The sequence below is a fragment of the Camellia sinensis genome, chromosome 13, assembly GCF_055761805.1.
Source record: "Camellia sinensis isolate YWXY chromosome 13, ASM5576180v1, whole genome shotgun sequence".
Lineage (NCBI taxonomy): Eukaryota > Viridiplantae > Streptophyta > Magnoliopsida > Ericales > Theaceae > Camellia > Camellia sinensis.
Genome location: NC_138973.1, coordinates 115412054 through 115436838, shown reverse-complemented (window position 1 = coordinate 115436838; position 24785 = coordinate 115412054). Strand labels below are relative to the sequence as shown.

The window sequence follows — 24785 nt, the reverse complement described above, 5'->3', positions numbered from 1 at the left end:
ACACCATATTCAAAGACTTCGCCCACATGACAAAATAAAACAAAATGACAAAAGGGCGAAGACGGGGCGAAGACGGGTCTCGTGCGTGAGACGCGAGGGCTGACTCTTCAAAACCTTTGTTGTTCCACACAGACATCACTGGGGCTGGGTCTGGACTTCTCTTGGCTCACCTACAAACACATGAATAAGCGTGAGCAATAGTCCAGTGAATAATATCAAATACAGAAGTTATACAAACGATATGTAGAGCAACATGCTTCAAACGGCCTTGGGCCCAATTCATATTTCTATTTAACATACATATACATAATTTAGGTCAAGTGTCTATAGTTCCAAACATACTGGCCTTTGGCCCATTTATTTTTCATTTGTCAGACTGGCCTCTGTCCACTCAAACTTTCATGTCAAACTGGCCTCTGGCCCATTCATTCATGTCAAACTGGCCTCTGGCCCATTCATTCATGTCAAAATGGCCTCTGGCCCATTCATTCAAGTCAAAATGGCCTCTGGCCCATTCATTCGTGTCAAACTGGCCTCTGGCCCATTCATTCGTGTCAAACTGGCCTCTGGCCCATTCGTTCATTCATTTATGTCAAAATGGCATTCGGCCCATTCAGTTATTCATAGCAAACATTTGTCCATAACTCAAACTAGCACTTATAAGGCTCATAAAGAAATAAACAATTGGACAAATGACAAGTTCCAAAATATCGATATTACTCACAGTGACTGGTTGGTTGGTTCGCCCTGGAGCTCGACCCTACACATTCCATGAACACAAAAAGGGTCACAAACAATTCAATTTGTTCTTAAATTCACATATTCCTCTTTAGGCTTCATTCTTATCTCTTTTACTCAATTACAATGCTCAATGCATGCCAAAGAGTACTTGGAAGTGAAAGAGAACAGAAAATGAAACACAGAATGTCTTTTCAAAATTTCAGAAAACAGGGTCCCTGCTCGAGCGTGGACTTCCCCGCTCGAGCGGACCCTTGAGGCCTGCAAAAGTACTGGATGCATCAAATTTACCCTCGATCGCGAACTCTGGCACTCGAGCGGAAGGCCTCTCTACATGGTTCCCCGCTCGAGCGTGAACTTCTACGCTCGAGCAGGCACCATGTTTGCAGAAACTACTGGGAGCACGAATTTCACGCTTGAGCGTCAGTTTCCCTGCTCGAGCGGGAATCAAAATTCTGAACAATCCAAATCATGTTCTTGAGCTTCAATTCGACATTCAAAGGTTCCAAATGCATGATTTTGGCTCAAACTTCACATATGCATATTCTAACATGGTATAAACGCCAAATTACAACACAATGAAGCTCAATTTCACAAATCAAACACATGCATGTCCCAAATTGACTCAAACTCATCACCAACACACTAAATTCAAGCATGCAAGACTCAAACTCCCATGATTTCCACTTGCATGTGAAATATACACAATGTCCTCGACTTAATTGGTGAAGATATGATCAAATATATGGACTTAAACCAAAAATTCAACATGGATCATACAAATTGTGCTCAAATATGGAAATTCATAGTAATTCCCTACATGCATGCATCTATTGACTTTAAATTCAACAAATACAACTCAATTTCCTTATAATCAAACTAATTCATGTTCTTGCCCATTAATCAAACTTGAATTCACAATTTACAACATTAAACTCATGAATTCACTTACCTAAGAGTTCAATCTTCCAAACTATAGTAATTTCTTGAGTTTAATCTTCAAATTCCCAAACCTTGAGCCAAGATTACACAATTCCCTCCCCCTCTCTCTCTATAGCCGGCCCTTTCTCTATTTTTGAGTTCAAATCAGCCAAATGAAGTTATAAAGAGAAAATAGAGGGTGTAGTGCCTTATTACAACAAACCCCACTAATTCCAATTTAATAATAAAAAAATAATTGGGCACTAATTCATCAATTAAATCAACTAATTCTGATCTGAATCAATTTCCAATCAAATTTCACCGTAGGCTCTAAAAATTACGCTAATCACAATGGCGCAATCAATTTCGGGTTCTATGGCCGATAAGGCCTTCAATTTAATTTCCAAAGCAGACAATCAAACAGATATTCCTACGGTGAACAGATAGAAATTCAAAATTACATATTTTCACATAATGGCTCACAAAATCATATTAAACGCATAATCATGCTCATATTAAGGACCAATTAACATATTACGGAACAGGGATATCACAGTCTTCCCCCCTTTAGGAAATTTGGTCCTCCAAACTTATTTTACCTTCGTCGGGAAACAAATGTGGATAGCGTAGTCGCATTTCCTCATCTTTTTCCCATGTAGCATCCGTCCCATAATGGAAAGATCTCACCAAATAGATGAACAAAAATTTTCGAAACCAGAGTTGTAGAAGAGCCAAAATAATAGACCCAAATCAATCTCCACTCAAGCAATCAAATATGCACCCAAACAAACCTTCCAAGCTTATGTAGCCAAACGGCACCCATCAAGATTGAACACTAATCCCATATAGTAGCCGCAACACTTTTTGGAGAACTATGAATTAAATTTGTAGCAGCCACACAAATCTTCAAGTCCTATTTCACCGAAATCAATTAGCTACTGCCTCACTAATTTTTCGAAGCACTAAAATAATATATATATATATATATATATACATATATATTATTGAATCTTGGATTTTGTAATCAAACCCTAATTGTTACTAAACTAAATTAGATCTCTAAAAATTAGATATAATATATTAAAATATATTATACCTAAACCAAATCAAATTAAAATTTTTTAACAAACCAATTGGGTCTCAAACTTCAGTAAGGAGATATACTCCAACAGTCCCTTGGTCTTATGGACCTGCTAATTTGCTCGTCAAAGTGTCTCTGCTCGGTTTAATGCTACTATGTGCAAATCCTGCTCAGATTTTGTACATTTTTTGCTTGGAATGAAACTCTTTATTTTTGCCTCTCACAATAATTAATGAATATTATAAGATATACGATATAAAATAAATGAGCATAAATTAATAGTAAGAATAATATTTTAATGTTTTAACTTTATTATAATGAAAAAAAATTAAATTATATATTTATTATATACATATAAATATATCTAATAAATATAATAGGAGCGGGGGGAAGCAAAACTTGTACCCACCCCACTTTTTCATCGGAGCAAGGAAAACCTATGCAGAGTGAGGCGGGATATGTAGCAGGAGCAAAGCGGGGGGAAACGGCCATGCGTACTTGTGAGTGAAAAAAGTTGATGTAATATTTAGCATTTTTAGATGATGACAAATAGTTTAGTACTTTGTTTATTTTTAATTTTTTTTACTATTTTCCCAAATGTCCATTATGCGCTTTACGTGCCGTTTGATAACTTGACATTTTGATTAAAATAGCTGACAAGTATAAAAAAAAATAAATTAAAAAAAGTCTAAGAAAAAAAGTCAAAAATTTAAATCATAGTTTTTGATACAGCTAACAAAAACCATTATCAAAGAAATTAGCCATGTTTCATTTAATTTTCAGAAATTTATTTCGAATTTTTTTTTTTCTAAAAAACACTTTTTACAACTCATAAAAAAGTCAAAAAATACTATAAAAAAATAAAAAATAAATAAAAAAAACAACTCCCAAACAAGACTTAGGGTTGGTTTGGCATAAACTAAATAATACAAAAAGTCAAAAAGTCACTATCCTATTTAAGTCACATCATCTCATTTAAATCACATCACCTCTCTAACACATCACATCAAACTCAACCCAAACCCAACCCATATAAGTCAATAAGTCAAAAAGTACACTTTTTAAGAACATCTCAAACCAACCCTTAATAGACAGAAAGGATTCATACTTTTAAAATGTGAGATAGATTTTTACATATTGTTTGTGAAACTATTTAACACATAATCTTGTTCTTTATCTAGACTTCAGTTATGAAAAAGATAAAAACAGTAAGATTAAAGCATGACACAGAATTGAGTCTTCTCTCCCCAAAATCTAATTTCCGTTCCCCAAAATCTCATTCTTCCAATACTATCACACGTTGTCATGAACGTCATTAGAGACAAATAAACTAGGGACAGACTTTCTTATTAAAAAATCACTATCCCTCACAATTTGTGTCGCTATATTTTTCTCCCTTGTCATTTAGCTTGGTTTTCAATTGCAAACGATCCAATAGTACACAAAAAAATGGGACAAAACATTAGAATAGAAGATCCAACGTGGAAATTGTGTGCATTTGTAGTTGTGGATTGTTGAAGATTTGGTGCTCTTAATTGGAAGTTTCAATTACAATGCTAACAGCTAGCCGTGAAGAAAGACATGAAGAAGATGTTTAGACATATTAGAGTTATGCCTTTTGCGCAAGGATCCTCTAGAGTAGATTTCTTATAGTAGTTCCTAGAGTATTGCCAAAAGAACGTTGTTTTGGATTAAAAATAAAATTAAATTAACAAAACATGCAGAGAAAGAGAATGAAAATAAATGAGGGATCCCGTTAGAGCCAACCATCCCCAGCCCCGCTAGTCCCCTCCTTTCCTCCTAATTTCTAGCCACCCCTAGCTTGGATCTCACAAACTCTAGAGAGAGAGAGAGAGAGAGAGAGAGAGAGAGAGAGAGAGAGAGAGAGACTCCCCATCTCATATATGATTGCAAATTTTATTAATCAGATTACAGGTACGACGGATATTCAATTCGACGAAATTAACTTATTTTTAATATTGAGAGGGGTTGGGATTATAATTTCAAGTATGAAAAAAATAAAATAATAAATACATAATAAATGGTTATGTTACTAATTTAATTGGATAACTAATCCTACACTAATTCATGGGATTAACAAGGCCTCATAGTTCAAAAGAAAGGATGGATTGTCTGAACAAAATTCTTTGTATTTTTGAGTCCTTGTTCCCTTAATAGGTTTCATTTTTATACATGTCTGCTTGGCTTATTTGTTCAGAATTTGAACACAGAATTGAGTGAAATTGAGTGAGTTTAGTCTATACACTTCTTTCATATTTTTAAAAGAAACCTAGTGCATATAGACTTAGTATTGCATTTACATTGATTGAATTTGAAGCTTGGAGAATTATATGCGTGTGGTTGATGTAACTAGTGAAGATATAAAGGTACAAGTGTGAGATTGGATAGATGTGGCAAATCGGATTACGGAATTGGGTGTTGAGTAGGTAGGATATTTGCGTCTTGGAATTTTTGTAAGTTTTGTGCTTGATCTTGATTATAGTATTTCTGTCCATGTTTATTTATTATTATTTTTTTCCATTTTGGATTTTTTTCAGGTAATTTCTTGATTTGATTGATTTTTCTTTTTTTGCACATTTATTTTTGGTTTATTAACTTGGAATTTGAATTAAATCATCTTAGATTGAAAGATTCATGGCTATTTTAAATTGAAAAATAACAAAGGCTATAATGCTCATTTAACTGAAAACTTATTTTTGAAAATTGTCTTCTCAGGTTCCATGCTAAAAAGGATGTAGATTAAAGGGGAAAGATTCCATCTTGAGAGTCAACCTTAATGATTTGTCCAAAGTCAGAGATTTGCTGCTGTGGAAGGGATTAAGAATGGTGGTATTGATAGCGAGGAAGATACCCCTATAAAGCTAGAGATGGGACATGCGAACAATACAGGGTTTGTATCAAGTTCTTCTTTGTGAATGAATTATTGTTTGTACAGAAAAATACAAAGGTTGTTACAATTGATGATTATGAAGATGTTCCTGAAAACAACGAGAAGGCATTGCAAAAGGCAGTGGCAAATCAACCCGTGAGTGTTGCCATTGAAGCTGGTGGCATGGCATTCCAATTCTATGACTGTAAGTTTCTATCTTGGTTTTTGTATGGAAGTTTAGATTATGATGATGGTAAATCTTTTAATTATTTGAATTTAGAAAGCCTGCATCTTTAGAAAATTGCAGTTGTGTGTAGATTATTTGTACATGACATAAAGATTGTTATCCAATTATATAAACGTTTGTGCTGCTATGATATTTTTGTTCTAGTGAAAACAATTGCTTCACTCATTTTATAAATCCCTCCATGTCCCAAACGATTCAACAATCCATCAGAAATGAGTTCGATGGTACTTATTGTAGATGACCAGATTGCCTTACACTGACTACTTGACTACAAATTTTTTGAAATTCCTCTTCGAACACAAAGTAGAGGCATTGAAGCAGCACAGTGGTAAGTTGTTGGAAGTTGATGAAATACCCGAGCAATCTAATCCTTCATTTATTTACTATATCTTCAGGGTACATTCTCAGCGAAATGCAGGACAACGCTAGACCATGGTGTTACTGCTGTTGGATATGGTACAAAGAATGGTGTGAAATACTGGATTGTCAAGAATTCATGGGGTGCAAGCTGGGGAGAGAGTGGCCACATCAGGATGGAGCGTAATGCGGGTTACACTGGAAAATGTCGAATTGCAATGGAGGCCTCTTATCCTATCAAGAATGGTCAAAATCCTCCAAACCCTGGCCCATCTATTTTGCAACAAATAAAAAAAATGACAAAAAGATAGATCTATTTTGAATAGACAGAAAAAAATAAAAATAAAAATTATTGATGATGATGATGAAGAAACAGATTGCAACAAATAAAAAATAAAAAAAAGTGAGAGATAAGACAATCTGTTTTGAACCGACAGAAAAAATAGAATAAAATTAGAAACTAAATATCCTTTAAAACAAACAAAAAGATTTTTCACCAAACTATTTCACAAGGGTGAATCTATCATCAACAAACAAAAATATCTACTGGGCCTAATGACTTATACCCTGTTTCGGTTGGACTTTTTAATAACTTTCTCTAATATAAAATTCAATTCTCTTATTACATTATTGTGGATGAATAAATCTAAAAGGAATTAACTTTTTCCTGTTCCCAATTACGGTGTGCCACCTCAGCCAGTTGGTAGTATCTCTTTCTTGTTCCCAATGCCAATCCGACCCATCCTTCTTTCTCTATAGCTTCACAATATATATTAACACTATTTCAATACAAACCCAGGACATGAATGGAGATCTCCATCCACAGGATCACCACCATTAAACTCACTCCACCACCGAACCCACCTCCAACTTCCCCACAGTACCGCCCTATGCATCTTCCCTCTCTTCCATTCAGACAACATTATTATGACATCTCTATTAACAATCAAAGGTCTGAGTTGCTTTAATACTTGCATGTCAGCTGTTCTTCAAGTTTGATTGAGAAGAACTAAAGAGTAGTGTAAAAAATGAAAAGTACTGAGTTATTAAAATATCAAATAATCGACTCTAATCATCACTAGAAGAATTTTGGTTAATTCATCCGTAATACTAGCTACTGAGTTTAATGTTGGTGGTGATTAGATTGTGGTGGTGTTGATAGAGGCTTTGGTGGTGGGTTGTTTTTGTGGTGGTAGCGTTGGAACCGTGGTTGGTGTGGTGTTCGGCTGTTGGGAATAGACAATGAAGTGGAAAGAGGTGATAGTGTTTGGTGGTGAGGGTTGGGGTAGGCAGAGAAGGAGATGGTGCCGGAGGGGGATGTGGCTGTGGTTGATGCCAAGGGAAAGAGCAAGGCTAGGCAGATATGCCATGAGAAACACAGATGAAGAGAATGTTAGAATGTAGCACGGACTTCTCGCAGAGGTCAAATGCTTGAAACAAGAGACATTTTTCAAGTTGAACATTGAGCCAATTTACCCGCAACTTGTCAATAGAAACACCATCAGTGCCATAATCACAGCTACTAAAACACAAACAATTATAAGCATACATATATACATGAGTACAGAGAGAGACTTTGGTAATGGCTTCCCTCAAGGCATCACTCTGAAGCTTACTGTAGAAGAGGAAAAAGTAGCCGCGTTAGAAAGGATAAAATGGAAAGTAGCAATAGAGACACCTGCGTTTCTAAAATGTAAAAAGAGCAAATGAATGCATACTAGTTGTTTGAATTAGATGACTATAAAATGTAAATACACTGACTTCGATACAACATAGCCAGAAATTTTTTTTAAAAAAAATGCTAGTGCCTAGAATACACGAAAACTAATAAAATGTGTTAATCTGGGTATAAGCTGGAGCATACCCTAAAAATCTACAAAAAAAAAATAATAATAATAAATAAATTTAAACAAGCTAACAACACACATTCAAATTTGTGAAGAAGATAACAGCAATAAACTAATAAGTTCCACTTTCTAAGAAAGATCAATGAAAAATTTAAATCCCAGGCTCAATCATAAAGAAAGATTTTATTTATTTATTTATTTATTTTTTTATTATTATTATTTTTTTTTTAGTTGATGGTAAAAATCTCAGTCATACCCACATCACCCAACTTCATATTAAATGCATTGAACCATGAGCAGCAAAATAGACCCTAAGATTAATAAAGTTACAAAATTTATACAAACAATTTAGAAAAACAAATACACTTTGTTACAATTTTTGGAATGAATTGGACACCATAAGCAGAACCAAAGAAACTCCAGATAACAAAATCAGAAATTGGCATACCTCATGGCTGAAACTTTTTCCTTTCTTCAGATTTATGTACTGTCACCACAACAGAAACCACAATAAAAAAGAATCAATTTTTATTCAATAAGAAGAACATTTTCCTTCTGATTCAACCAATTTAAGTCAAAAATTAATATTTCATCTATAAAGATTAAATGAAGAAGCCAAAAACAAAACACAGGAAAACAAAGATCCGAAGGTAAAACCCAGAGAGAGAGAGAGAGAGAGAGAGAGGGTACCTGAGATGAAAACCCTAGACGAGGACCTTGAAAGAGGAAGACAATAATAAAAAAATCAAGGTAATTTACAATTATGTACCTGGGCTGAAATAGCTTGAGTGACTGAAAATCAACACACACAAAGATAAATATTATATCCAACAAAAATAATAATTAATTACTAAAAATCAGCGTAAAAGACATTTGATGAACATAAACTAATTAAAATTCAATGGCCATTTTAAGTTCTAAATTTGCTGAGCATATTCATGCATGTGATTTGCAGGACGAATTCTATATATATATATGGTTATCGAAGTAAGGTCTAATTATTTTTATAGAGCAGCAAAGTACAGCAGATTACAACCTTATCACATTCCAATAAACTGGAGTACCCTCTCAAAGTTTCCTAACCAGTGAAATATAGCTGTGCTACTAACAAACAAGAGTCTTTTGTTACAATAGATAAAAACATTCACACCAGTAAATGAAAAGGTGCCATGAATTCCAGAAGTCTTTTGTTGCAATAGGTAAAAACATTCACACCAGTAAACATTCACACCAGTGGAATGCCTTTGATGTCCCTAATACCTAAGGTTTACATTTATTGCTCTGTTTGTATTTTTCATTTATCGACTTGTCTATTCATGGGGAATGCCTAACCATATTTCTTAGAAACTGAAAATTACCGATGTCCTTAATACCTAAGGTTTACACTTCATTGCTCTATTTTTATTTTTCATTTATCGGCTGTCTATATTCAAGGGAATGCCTATGCCTAACCATATTTATTAGAAACTGAAAATATCCAAAGTTGATTAAACCAAAAATTTACCTTGGATTGGAACCTGGTCAAATCAAACAAGCGTTCAATTGTTGGCTCTCCTTGTTTCAACTCATTTTATGCTTTTCCTACGCCCTGCGTGATTCTTCAAATTCAGATTGAAAGACAAGACAGCTCCTCAAAGGCTGAAGCATAATGAGAAACAGAAAGAACTAGTAGCAAAAGGTATCCGCTTTGGTTATCAGGAAAATATTAGATAACAATAAATTCCAGAACCATTTCCATCTTGTCAATGAAATGAAATAAACAAATTTGACCCAAATCAGCATGTAGTTTATGCATCTTGTCTTTTTTGATGCATCAGACCAAGATACTAGAACCCAGCTACATAATGTGGAATCCCAATATTAGGGACTGTATTATTTCATCAAAATTTTAAAATCTTGCTTATCAAAAAATAAATAAAAATAAAAGCTATTTTCCAAGAATTCCACCATGTTGGCACTGAAAAGTATTAATTTCCTCATGGTTACAACTACACTTCAGAAAATTAGCTAAATGAAAGCCCTTCAATAACCCGCGCCGGGGGGGGGGTGGGGTGGTGTGGTGGAATCTGGACAGAGTTAGATGGGAATCAAAATCAGAGCCTGCATATAAAATAATCAATTGAAAGACAGTGTTTTATGATCTTTACTCCCTTCATTTTTTTAGGGTTTATGGATCAATTATAAAATTAGTTTATGGATCAATTTAGAGAAAGGGCATAGAAATTGACAAACCAAACAAAACATATGCATATATATATATATATATATACAGGTCCGAAATGATGATAACTTACAGATTTGTGAATAGAATGAGAGAAGCGCAAATCTGGTATAATCAACCTTCAAACCCTACTCGAGAGCCCTCAAAAAATTTCCATGGAGAGCCTTCAATTAAGTGGAGAGAGCAAGGAGAGAGGCTTCAAACGTACATCTTCATCGACAACTTTCAGTGCAGAGACCAAGGAGAGAGTGAATTCGTGAGAGCAGGGAGAGAGAGAATTCGTGAGAAAGAGAGATCAGTGGAGAGAGCAAGGAGAGAAAATTCGCGACAGAGAGTGAGCAATGTTGCATCTGTTAACCCTCTTTAACGTTTAATTGAATTGACGGTGAAATTGAGTTCTAAGACAACGTTTTTTGAAACGTTGTGATTGGTTGACAATTAATGGCGTTTCAAAAAATGCCAAAAAAAAACGTTGCAATATCTCCTTTTCCTTGTCGTGGCTATAGTGGTGGTGGTCGTGGTGGTGATGGATGAAGTCCTAGGACATTGGCTGAGGCCAACACTGTTGCGCTTTTGCTTCTGCCTCTCGCAGGCCTTGTGGTTTTGGAACTCGTAAAACACATTTTTTTTCCTTCGATCTTTCCATAATTTCCAAGTTGGGCTGTGATTTGTTATATTTGTTGCGCATTTGGAGTCTGCATTCCACCCCTATACAACATCTCTAGTATCCCTATTTGTTCTTGCATCGGATTCCACCTTGTCCCACTAGGGTGTGTCAGTGTCTCCACCACCTACAACGAGCAACCAAAATTTTTAGATTTTGTATGCAATATCTTATTGATTTTTTGCTTACGCATGTTATCTTATTATTTGTATGTTTTTATGTTCATCACAAAAAAAATGTTAGTTAAGTTCAAGTTGTTTGGTTTATAAAGATGGCACATCGAGTTTGACTTGAAATGTATGTATAAATAGATAGATAGATATAGCATATCGAAGGGGAAAATTGAGTATGATTAATCTCGCATCTGATTGGATTGTATGATCTTGTGGTGGTCAGAGGAGTATCCAAGGTTTCTGGTTGGTCCGCTTTCAGGTCTAATGAAGTTCTTGAGATTGAAAGCAGGGGAGACAGTGTTGTTGTTGGCTAGCTTGGGAGCAAAAGGGTGAAATCGCTCCATCCTAACCCGCAGAGCATGGGCAAGAGGTACATAACTAGCGACATCAAAAGGAAGAAATTGCCCAGCCATCAATGAGTCTGTCACAAGCAACACAATGGCCAAATAGTGAGAAAATGATGTGAAAGATGGCAACCATAGCAAAAAAGTACAGAAAATGGGTCGAAGATTCAAAATGCATGGGTGTTTTTGGGCAATATGGGACAATGATGATAATAGAATAACATGCATGGGAAAAATATTCACAAACATATAAGGAAAAACCCTGGGCATTCATGGAAATAGTCGAAAAGTCACCGAAAAAGCTCACAGAAAGTCATAATAGCATGCAACAATGGAAGAAAAGCCGAGAAAGTCAAGGAAATAGTTGGAATACTTGACAATGATCGAGGAGTGGTCGAAATTGGAAACCTTTTGGTAAAAACGGAGGTCATAGAGCAAGGAATCTGAAAATTAGAATGGAACATCGAACCATCAGACGATGAGAGGGCACCGAGGTCGAATAGGAAGGAGCTAGGGAGGAAAAAAAGGGGTTTTTGAAAGTGGTAGTGAGGGAAATGAAGCTTGGAAGGCAATTTAAACCCTTCGGGTCGTGGCAAGTTTGTTCACGCTGGCCAATTGTGCGTGCGCATATCGGCTTGATATATATGCACACATCCTATGTTGCTACACGTATGGCCTACAGGCCTCGTACGTATGGTCAACCTATGGTGCCTCTTGGACATCCTCAAGGCACAGGTACATCCTAAACTCAAGCTCAAGCATTGGCACACCTTTCGAGACACATCATCTTAATTGAGAATTCAATCATCTATCCCATGGCATCACACAACACTAACACACAAATTAGTTGGCACCCATATGGAAAGTGAACCCTTAACTTCCCCCCAACTGGGTTGTTAATTGGAAAGAAAAAATATTTTCAAAATCATGCTTGGCACTAGAAAATTGTATGGTTAGAATTCCCACCATGGTAACTCAAAATCTAAAAAAATTGAAAACTTTGGAAACTGCATTTAGGAAAGTTTTAAAAATTGGCACTTAGCAAATCCTGGAAAATTTTGGAAAGACTTGGAACCACTTAGGATACAAATGTAAACCCCCATGCCTCATCGATACAACCATAGAATGACACTCAGTAAGTCCCCATGCCTTGTCGGTTCGAGCATGGAATGGCAATCAATAATCCCCCATGTCTCGTCAATATGAGCATGGAATGGCACCCAATAATCCACCATGTCTCGTCGATACAAGCATGGAATGGCACCTAATAAACCCTTATGCCTCATCGATACTAGCATAAAATAAACTCTGTTAGGTCCCTACGTGTTTCCAATTCCGCGAACAAACAATGGTTTTAAAGCTGTAATTTTTCCTAGTGTTCTGGCTTGACTGCTCGAGCGGTGAAACTTGCGCTTGAGCGGAGAAGCTATACTCTTAGAAGTTTTACTCGTCTGCAAAAGTACTGGGAGTTGAGATTTTATGCTCGAGCGCAACTTCACCGCTTGAGTGAAGACCCTTGTTCAGAAACACGTGTTTAAGTCACACTGCTCGAGCGGCCATTCCTGCGCTAGAGCAGTGATCACGAATCTGACTGCTATAAAGCGACGATCAAGTCAGTCTTTAGGGTATGACTTCCAGATCTTCTTTTTAGGTTTTAGGGTTTTCTTCTAGAAGTTCTTTGCTTGTTTCCTTTGATATCTATGAGAGGTTAGACTATGAATTGAATGGTTTATATCAAAAGGTTTTGTAGGTGATCTTTCAATACAAAGTGTTCTTCTTCGGTGGAATCCGAAGATTCGAGTGTGAAGACTTTGAAGGAGTTCGAAGCTGCTCGTAGTCGTGGATTCGACGTGTATGTTGTGGATTCGAAATCAAGTTGATCAATTCCAAGACGAAGATGTTGGTGAAAGAGACACAGATCGTTGAAGACAATTTTACAGAGTTTGGGTAAATTGTTTGGTAAATTTTTATTCTTTTTTTCTTTATAGTGGATTGATTAGTGGTGTTTCGCCCGTGATTTTTTTATCGCAATTGGAGGTGCTCCAACTGTAATTCCATATAAAAATTGTTTGTGTCGATTTATTAATTGCGAAACAACAAAATCACTTTCGTACGTGCTTGATGATTTATATTGTTCATTTTGATTGTTTGGGAATTGATGCAATTAAATTTATTACGAATCACAAGTCACGTAGGTTTTTCAATTGATATTAGAGCAGGTCACTCTTTGTTTTTAATAAAACTATAAGAGTATGATTTTGTGTGATTGGTGTCATGGATTCAATTAGGTAACTTGACCTATAGACCTTTGTTACTTGGTGGAACAAACTATGCTTATTGGAAAGCTCGTATGAGGGCATTTTTAAAATCTATTGATGAGAAAGCTTGGCACTGTGTCATCTATGGGTGGAGTGAACCTGTTGTCACCATTGATGGTGTTGATATCCCTAAACCTCTTGATAAATGGGATGCAAATGATTATCAAAACTCGAGTTGGAATAGTAAAGCGTTCAATTCTCTCTTTTGCTCCGTTACATGAGAAGAGTTTCGTCGTATTTGTACGTGTGAGATAGCAAAAGAGGCTTGGGACATTCTTGAAACTATTTACGAGGGTACTACTGCTGTTAAAAGATCAAAACTTCAACGTCTCACCTCTTCTTTTGAAACTCTTTTTATGCGAAATGATGAGACGTTTGATGATTTTTATGCTAAGCTTAGTGACATCGTGAATTCCTATTTCACACTCGATGAAAAAATCCTTGAATCTAAAGTTGTTGGAAAACTTTTGAGTTCCTTATCCGATAGGTTCCAATCAAAAGTGACAGCTATAGAGAAGGCTCGGCATGTTGAGAACCTTAAGCTTGATCAGTTAGTTGGAAACTTGCAAACTTATGAGCTCATCAGATTTTTAAGAAAAAACAAAAAAAAAAATAGTGTGGCTTTTACTAGTACTCATGAGACTGCTAAGAACCCTGAGGTAGAAATTGATCTAGAGTCCGAAATGATGGCTATGTTTACCAAACAGTTCAAAAAAAAAAAATTAAAGAAAAAGAAGCCTAATTTCAAGGACTCTAATTCAAAAGATAGGGATAATGAAAAATCCAAAATTTTTCCACCAAAAGTTGCTCCGAAAGCTAAGAAGAAAAATGTAAAAGGACAAGGTGTCAAGTGCTATGAATGCCAAGGGTTTGGACATATTGCACTCGAATGTCTTTCGAAAAAGAACCGCAAGAAAGTCTACACAATGACTTGGGATGATGAAAACAGGTCAGAGCAGGAAACTGAAGAAACTAAATCTGGTAAAGACAGAGATAGTACCTACGTGGCATTCTATTCTAGCTTCACTCAATCAACTCCAAAGCCAATTGAGTTTGCTCGTGAGACTAGTGTGCATCGTGTTCCTACTTTTGATAGGAGTAATTATTTGTATTGGAAGTGCAGAATGAGAGTCCATCTCAAAGCTTTTGATCATAAAAGTTGGCGCACAATTGAGGAGAATGTTGAACCACCATTTATGATTGATCTGGACACCAACCAAAAGGTTGCCAAGCCGACTGAAGAATAGAGTGTTATTGAAAGAGCTGACATGAAAAGCAGTGAAAGAATTTTAAACACCATCCGTGAAGCAATTTCTGAAGAAGAACAACAACGGATTGCTCACTGCAAGAATGCCAAATATGCATGGGATGTTCTTTTGCAATTCCATGAAAGAAGAGAGTCATCTTCACAACCATCTAGGAGTCTTCATGCCTTAGTTGCTCGATTGGATGCGCTTGAGAAGAAAGAGAATAAAGAAGAAGATGATGAAATCTCAGAAGATAATGACAAGATTGATGGTGACGAACTTCAACATGCATATGAAAAACTATACAGTGAATCTCTAAACTTATCCAAGATAAATGACAAACTCACTATCAAACTCAAAGCATGTGAAAGTGAGAATGTCAAGCTAAAGGAAGAGATTTCAACAGCTAGAAAGGATGTCATCAAGATCTCAATTGATAGACAAGATCTTTGTGCAAAGCTTCTGACTTGTGAGACTGAAAGGAATGAACTTCTGAAAATCTATGCCACATATGAAGAGAAGATTGAAACTCTTAAGATGACACAAGTTACACTGGAAGAGCTAGTTGGTCAGAAAGAGGAAGAACAAAGATGCTAGAACCACAATAGATATATGGATCAGAGGGTCAAAGGCACTGGAAGACATCATCGGGTCTCAATAGATGAGTTGTGACAAAAGTAGGATAGGTTATGGTGATGCAACTCTAGAAAAGGGGAAGGCTTCTACATCTCATGACATCAAGACTTAAGCAAAAGGAAAGCTAAAAATTCAACAGGATGACAAATCTCTCCATCAACCTAAAGGGGATATGATCAACAAAAAGGGGGTAAAACCTGTTTCGATTTGTCATCATTATGGTAGGTATGGCCACATTCACCCTTATTGTTATAAGTTGTATGGTAAGATGTCTCAAAATTATAGAAATTCTAATACTTCATGGGTTTGGAGACAAACTTACATGTCTAGGTGGAATATCAAGATTCATAATGGTGTTCACAATGCTAAGACCTTTACCAAGACTGCTAGTTCCACTTCTATGAAGACCAAAAAGATATGGGTGAAAACGAGTGACCTAACTTGTTTTGTTGTTCACACTGCATTGAAAGCATGTGACTCACACATGTGGTATCCTGATAGCGGATGCTCCCGTCACATGTCAGGTGACAAATCCTACTTCTCATCTCTCAAGAAATATGAAGGACGAATTGTTACCTTTGAAGATGATGGCACTTCTAGAGTCATTAGTAAGGGCTCTATAAGTGTGGTCGGTCAACCGAACCTTGAAAATGTTTTACTTGTTGACGGCCTTAAAACTAATCTTTTGAGCATCAGTCAAATGTGCTACTCTCATCATGAAGTATTATTTTCAAAAAATAAATATGAAATTTTAGATAAAAAGGGAAATACTATCATGCATAGGGTTCGCACATCTGATAACTGCTATGGGATAGTTACCACAAATGATTGCACTTGTCACTCGGCCATCATAAGTAATCTTAACTTGTGGCAACAAAGATTAGGTCACATGAATTACAAAGACCTAACTAAGATAACCAACAAAGAGATTGTGAAACAAGTGCCAAAAATGGGTAAGAATGTGAACCATGTGTGTGGGCCATGTCAATTAGGGAAGAAAACTTGTGCCCCTCACAAAAAGGTGAATAGCTTAACAACCAAGCATCCTCTTGAACTTGTTCATATGGATCTTATGGGTCCCACTTGTACTGAAAGCATTAGAGGTAAAAGATATATTTTTAACTGTTGATGATTATACTCGCTTTTTTTGGGGTTAATTTTTTAAGAGAAAAATCTAATGCGTTTGATGCTTTCAAGTCTTTAGTCCTTAAAATCCAAAACGAACAGGGTGCTAACATGGGGCGTATCATAAGAATCTAAACTGATCATGGTCGTTAATTTGAAAATAGTTCGTTCTCGGATTTTTGTGATATGCATGGAATTAAACATGAATTTTCTGCACCCATTACTATGCAGCAAAATGGAGTTATTAAGAGGGAAAACAGGGTAGTTCAAGAGATGGCTAAGGTTATGCTTCTTAGCAAGAAAGTTCCTCTCAAGTTTTGGGCTGAAGCCTTAAATACTGCTGTTTATGTTGTGAAACGTGTGTATTTAAGGCCCGGCACTTTACAAACTCCATACGAATTATGAAAAGGGTTAAAACCTAATGTAAAATACTTCAAAACTTTTGGGAGTAAATGTTACATTTTCAAAGATAGAGAGCCTTTGGAAAAATTTGACTCCCGAAGTGATGAAGCTATTTTTTTGGGATATTCAACTACTAGTAGAGCTTTTTGTGTCTATAACTTGTGTACTTTATCTTTAATGGAATCGATCAATGTGGTTGTAGATGACACAGGTTCTCCTACTGCATCTATACATGAGGAAGAATATGGTGATCCTCAAATTTTGGATACTGAACCACAAAGTCAATGAGAAGCACAAGGCCAAGCTCAAGAAGGTGAACCAACACCAACCCCTATAGCAAGCCCTAGTCCAAAGAATGCACAAAGAGACACCACCACTGATGCTCAATTCACTACCAGTCTTGTTTTGAAGCCATTAGCAAGGGTAAAACTGAATCTTTCAGTTCAACAGGTGATTGGAAGTGTCTCGGACCGAATGAAAACCCGAAAACAAATTCTACATGAGGTATCTCATATGTGTTATGTTTCGTTAATTGAACCTAGAATATCAAAGAGGTCCTACTAGATGATAGCTGGGTCAATGCAATGCATGAAGAATTAGATCAATTTGAACGTAACAAAGTTTGGACTCTTGTTCCTAGACCTAGAGACATAAATGTGACAGGTACCAAGTGGATAGTTAAAAATAAATCTGATGAGAATGGTACAGTGGTTCGTAATAAAGGTAGGTTGGTTGCTCAAAGCTACACACAAGTAGGAGTGTTGATTATGATGAGACGTTTGCCTCTGTTGCACGTCTAGAATCTATTTGTATTTTTCTTGGTGTTGCATGCTTTCTAGGATTCAAACTGTTTCAAATGGATGTGAAAAGTTCCTTTTTGAATGGGTACTTGAAAGAAGAGGCTTATGTTGAGCAACCAAAAGGGTTTGAGGACCTAACATTTCCAAACCATGTCTACAAGTTAGACAAGGCTTTATATGGGTTGAAACAAGCTCCTTAGGCTTGGTATGATAGACCTATTACCTTCCTTTTTGACAATGATTTTCAAAGGGGTAGTGTGGACATGACCTTATTTTTGAAACATACGAAGTCTCATGTACTTGTTGCTCAAATTTATGTTGATGGTATTGTGTTTGGATCCACTTCTGATTCTCTTGTGAAATACTTTTCGGATTGCATGACACATGAGTTTGAAATGAGCATGATTGGGAAATTGTCTTTTTTCTTGGGTCTTCAAATTAGACAGTCTCCTTTGGGTATGTTTATTTCTCAGACCAAGTATGCCAAAAACCTTGTGTCCAAGTTCAGTCTAGCGTCGACCAAATATGCATGAACCCCCATGAGCACGGGAGGTATATACCTCACTTTTGTCCAAGATGGGTAATGTGGTGAAATAGTTGGTGGGGTATAAAATCCTTAGTTGTGTTGTGGCTATTATGCAGTGTTGTAGAGTTTAGTGGTTGTTGGTGAAGGTTTAGGGTTAGTGTTGGGAACGTGATTGTCCCTCGGAGTGTGCCATTGGTTTGGGTTTATAGGATGTTATGGATTAGCTGGAAAGGTGGTTGGGTAACATGGAGTTGTGACTTGGGTAGTGGAGAAGATTTAATACTTCTTTTGTTATTCTATGGAGTTGGGGTAGTGTGACTTGAAAAGTCTGGAAGCATGGTGTATATGTGTTGGAATTTGGTTCAGGGTACTTGTTCGGTGAAAGTTAGTAACTGGTAGGTTGGCCAGGAGAATTAGTATTTTATTGGTACATGTGTAATTAGTAATGGTATAGACTAGTGGGTCAATGGGTTGGCCTTATTGGTCGCTGAGCGATGGAGGTGTTGTGTTTGTTTGTTGTTCGGTTTGGGTTACTATGTGGTAGCGATAGCGTTGTAGCGCGGTAGGCTCTTGCGAGTTGGCTTGGTGCGAGATAGTAAATATGTATGTTCAGTTGTCGTGAACTCAATCGAGATTGTGAGCACATTGGCTAAATAAGGGATTTAGTGTTGAGATAACACACTTACAGTTAGAGGTGAAATGTTGTGTAGTGAATAATGGGGTTATGCTTTGCATGATGTGTAACGGTACGTGGTTTGAGTATTGTTAGATGTTGTGTAGAACTATCCCATGAGGTTTCCTTGATATGACAATAGTGTGTTTAATGTATCGATTATGTGGTCTAATGTTCAATAGTGCTAAGTCTCTTTGGTGTGTGTGTTTGTTGTTTGGTGGTTTTGTGTGGAATCTCTCATATTGGAACTGTGATTTCGATTTGGGGAGGAACTCCGAGTGACGTAGTAATGTTGTGTGGACTAGGTAGTGTGATGTGCAAGTTTGCGTTTGACTCTATCGGTTCTTGTGTGGGTTGAAGTGTTTGGTTGCCATGGGTGTACGTGTGAGTTAATCTAAGGATATGAGTTGTGTGCTTTGGCCTTTAGGAGTCCAACTTGGACGTATAGAGGAAGTAAGGATGTGCTTTCCATATAGGCATATGTGTGGTGGATTATTTGAAATTAAACGTAGTATGGATTGACTTTGAGAAATTCAGAGTGATTCAACAAACATGTGAGGTTGGGTATAGAGCTCTATCTCGAGTTGATGAATTTGGGCAATATGTCGGTGTTGACGTGGAGTTAGGTGGAGTTAAGTGGTATGTTGGTGTTTGGAGGCTAGTGTAAGGTTGTTGGCTTAGTATCCTGGTTGGTTGACATGTAGTCACCTCGGGGATAGAATGGAATTGGATTTGAAGGTTATGTGATGTAACTAAATAGTGTCATAGTGTGAACTATAGGTGTTAAGTCTCGTATAGACAGATTGGAATTGTTGAGAGTTTGGGGTAATCGATTTGGAGTTACCGGTGGGGACTTTGGTTTTGTAAGCGCTTTTGCGCCATTATGTGATCACTGATTGTGAAATTTCTTTCTCGTGTTTTGTTGTGTTGTTGGCACTTTGAAAATTTCTAGGGATTATTATCATAGAAATTTTATGTTAGTGTTGTGGTATCACCGTGGAAGTGATGGATGTTGTTGGGTGACCGTGTTGTGGTTCACTAGAGGAATGATGAGAAAACGTTTTGGGGGGAAATAGAGTTCTTTTGGGGTGTGGTCTTGGAGGATTCCATGGAACTATCACTGTTTTGGTTTTAATAAAAAATTTAAGTTTTCGGTTTAATAAAAAGCTCAATCTAACAAATCATGAAAATAAGGGGAATTTTATGTTTTGAATAACACTTATAGTTGTAAAAAAAAAAAGAATTTTGAAATCTTTGAGTTTTGTTGTGAATGGTTGAAAATATATTTTGGTTGTAGCGGTGCGAGGTTGAGCACCATTTGAGAAAGGAAAGTGATAATGGGAAAAGAGAAATTTTCTTAAATTTGAATGGGTTGTATTTGACCGTATATTGTAGAGTTTGCATCGTGATCTAGCTTGAATTGCTAGTTACGTGTTACATGTTTATTTTGCAAGGGCTTAGAATTATCAAGCTTTAATGTGTCGTAACGTTGTTGGTTTAATTGTTTATTTGGCATTCTCGTGTTACGAGAGGGTTGACTGGGAGCTTATGTGCCAGTGGCTATCTTGTTCTCTGTCTGAATGTTGAGCACTTGGTGGTAGTTTGGATTTTGTCTTGTCAGTAGACGAGACGTGGTTAACATCTTTGAGTCCGAGTGGTTGTTGCCGTTGTTGTTGCGGCGGCTGTTGTTTCTTGTCTCATAGACCACAACCCGTTATGTGAATCAGAGAGGCATCCGTGGGATTTTCTTGGTATTCTTGGTGTTTGGGGGTTTTTGGGGGCCAAAGGTGTTGGACCGGAATCTAGGAACTTGTCCCCAGATGGATCCAAGCTTGGGTTGGTGTTGTGTTTTCTTTTATAGATTGGATAGCCTTTTTGGTTTTGGCTTTTTTTCAATTTTGAGGACAAAATTTCCTAAGTGAGGGAGATTGTAGTGGCCCGGGGTCAGTTTAACCCGACCCATTTTCTTTTTGGTTGGGACATAGGGTTTTCCCGAGTGACGAGGACCTTTCTGAGTAGTTTGGGCCTTGGGAGTGCATTAGGGTGGCTGTTGGACAGCAGCCCAGTGTTACTAGGCTTGGCCAGTCGCGCTTGCGACCAGCGTGGTCACACCTACGATGGGTGGTTCTAGAGGTCGCATCCACGAGTGGGTTGCGACCAGGCCGCGACCAAAAGTGGCTCTCAGGTCCCTTGGCTTGGGGCAAGGTACGTTGGCCACGATCGGCCGCGGTCAGGGGCTATAACATGCATGGTCGCTCCCACGATAGTCCTGGTTGCACTCGCGACCAGGTTAGCTAGCTAGCTAGCGGCTGCAGTTTGGCCTTTGCGGTCACGGTCTAGGTCTATTTGTCTATATAAGGTGCCAAAAGCTAAAAATATCTCATTTTTGAGTTCTCTCTCTCTTCTCTCGTCATTTTTGCCATTTTTGGCCTTTTCGGGCTTTCAAGCTTGGTTTTCATCTATTTTTATCCACTTTCTCCCCTTAGTTCCATAGACCAAAATGTAGAGCTTTGCGAGGGCTTCCATTTAATCTGAGCAGATCGTCTTTTCGTCACCGATGATTTTTTCGGCTTGTCTGCTCTTCGCTTCAAGAGGTAAGGACTATTTCTTAAACTCAATGTGAGTTCGATAGCATATTTGTAGTGTATTTTGATATATAGATTTTGGGGTCATTTGGTTGATTTTGAAATTATGATTTAGGGTTGATGGTTTCTTTAAATTGGGGGTTGTTGGGCTATAGTTTTGCTACTATAGCTATTTTTGGTATACAAAATTGCATATGGATTTCTAAAAATGGAAAAGCCCCAATTTGTGAAAAACACTAACAGATATCGTTTTTAGGAGTTGGGTTGATTTTGGTAAATGGTTTGGTTGGAAAGAGGTGGAAAGGAAATGGTTGGGGGATTTTGAAAACGACGAGTATTATTACTCTTTTGGGAAAATCTTGGTTTGTTAAGAAATGTACGGGTTTTGGAATTTGTTGAAGAATATATCTATATTGTTATCTTTTAATTGTTGCATTAGAGATAACTATTTTGGCTATCGGTGAACAATAGCATTGCCGTGTGTTAGAAACTGTATGTGAATTAGGTGAACTGAAATCATTCATATCATAAAGCCTATCATGGATTTTGGTAGTAAAAAATTGTCTGTTTTGGAAAGACTGTTTTGGAAATTCTCATATTATGTTTTAAGAACATTTGTATCATTTTGAATCACATGTATTGTGCTATTAGAAAAGGGTAAATAAAGTGGTAAAGCAGTAAGGGGGTGCTAGAATAGAATTAAGTTGGCTTGTGTGTCCATAGTAAAAGACCTAAAGCCCGTGCGGTAGGTGCCGATTCCATCCGGATAATCCAAGAAAAATGGCATAGTGACTTGTATAGTTACTATTATGAACACTAGCTCTGGAGATTTACCTATTTTATTTATTATCACTTTGATTTGAAAATGATGTTTTGAAAATTGTTTAGCAATGTAATTGCTGTTGTTTAGTAATGTGTTCACCATTGGTTTTAACAATGTATTTGCTTGATGGTATTGTGACATACCGAACTTGTTTTGGAAATGGGTTTTTCAAACAGATGTTGTAGTAATACCAGTTTTGCCACTTCACTGAGTATGTCGGGGGTTGAGCTGCCCGGTCAGCTCACGGGGGTCCAAGGGGCAGCCCCCTTGGCGGGTCCTAGGACAACGCCCTGGTGGAGTTGAGGGGCAGCGCCCCTTAAAAAAATGCAAAATTTATTCGAAGTTGCTTGTCCGCTCGAGCGGCCGTTTATGCGCTCGAGCAAAGAATGTTTGGTTTCAGAAGTTTGACTTGTCTGCAAAAGTACTGGGTTAGTGTATTTGATGCTCGAGCGGGGCATTCCATGCTAGAGCGGATCATGTTATATCAGTTCGTGAAACTGACATTTCAGGTCACTTTTTCAGTCCTCTATCTCTCTAAAACTCTCCAGAATTCTAAATCAGGAGCTTCTCTCTCTAGAAGTCATCTTCTTTCTTTGATTTCTCCAAATCCATTGAGATTTAAACCCAAGTTCTTCGCTAAAGTTGGTTATCATATCGAGGGCTTCGTTGTGTGTGGTGAAGATCGAGTTTGGACATCGTTGATTTTGGGAGTTTCATCTTATTTCTTCTTCAAAACTTGAGGTAGGGATTTTTTTTAGAGTTATATATATATATTTGCAAGATTTAGATGATTTTCGAAATCATCCTTCGATAGCTTTGAAAATTGATTGTTAATTCAAGAAGTTGAGCGATTTTGAAAGTGGCTTTGTCTCTTGTTCTTTTAAAATGATCTTATGGGTTTTAATCTTCGTTGATTGAAGAAAAGATGATTTTGGAAAGTTTTCTTTCAAAAGATTTGAGTTGTATAGTTTTGGTGAGAAAACCTAGAATTTGGGATTTTTTTTTAGACTGAAAATCCATGAATGATATTGTTATATTTATTTTGTGTGTCAAAATAAATGGATATTTTGAAATTTTCTTATTTATATTTATAGAAATGATGAATTTCAAGGAATATGAGAATTGTTGCTCATTTTAGAAATTATTGTTCAAAACATTGAAAATAGTCTTGAAATAACTAATTGTTAAGGATACTTGAGAAGTGGGAATTGTGTTATTTCTTGGATGATGAATTGGAATAAAATTATTTATATTCATCTTGTGTTATTGACATATCAATTCATTTGATTACATTAAACTTTGAAAGTTGATTTGAAAACCTACATTGAGAAAAGAATGTTAAGAAACAAGTTTCCATGAATTGGTTTTGGAGTAAATACGGTTGTAAGTCTTGACAGGTAGTGTAGATGAAATTGAATAGGTGTCGAGTCTTTCAGTCAATGCTGGTAAAAATGACAAATTGGTAGTACTTATATAGTCTACTTGCAGACACCGACATAGGGATTACCAGAGTCGTATTTACTGCCCTTGAAATAAATTGTTAAGTTTTGAACAATTGAAATTGCATGATATCATTGAGCATGATGGTTTTCAAAAGATGAAAATGTGATTTATCTTCAAAAAGGGCATAGCATGGCATGTGCATTTCATCTCTTGAGGCTTGCATAAAATGTATATACTTTGTGAAGAATTTCCTACTGAGCTTTATGCTCACCCTACGGGATTTTTGTACAGGAAGAAATGTAGTGATCGCACCCAACTAAGGGTGTGGAAGTATGTGTGTTGGGAGTATAATGCTCTCATTTTGCTGTGACTCTATGTATAAGCCAAGGGCTGTGTTTGTGTGGGTTTGAATAACCGTTTTGTGTAATCAGGCTCAAGTCTTGGAAACTTGTAAACCCCTTGGGGGCATTTATTTGTTTATTTACTTGTTGTTGTATTAATGTATTATTGCATGAAAAACTATTGTATCATGTAATGTAACTATGGAGATTTATATTCTGTTTTCCTTGAAAGAGCCATGATTGTTATATTATCATTTGGGCTAGAAATTTGGGACGTTATAACTTGGTATCAGAGCTACCGGGTTTGAATACTTAGAGCTCGTGGGAAGTGGTTGTTTAACCATAATGGGTTCATTTAGCATGCTTAGGAAGTGTTATGCATT

The 24785-nt window shown here is 36.8% G+C and overlaps 1 long non-coding RNA gene across 1 annotated transcript; it reads right to left on the bottom strand.

Moving 5' to 3' along the window:
* Positions 1-7680: 7680 nt before the first annotated feature.
* On the bottom strand, positions 7681-10512 carry LOC145806393 (uncharacterized). The gene is made up of 5 exons (XR_014349431.1): positions 10376-10512; positions 9586-9669; positions 8772-8873; positions 8530-8568; positions 7681-7849 (listed from the first exon to the last, which is right to left on the bottom strand). It is a non-coding gene; the product is annotated as an uncharacterized LOC145806393 (long non-coding RNA).
* Positions 10513-24785: the final 14273 nt, after the last annotated feature.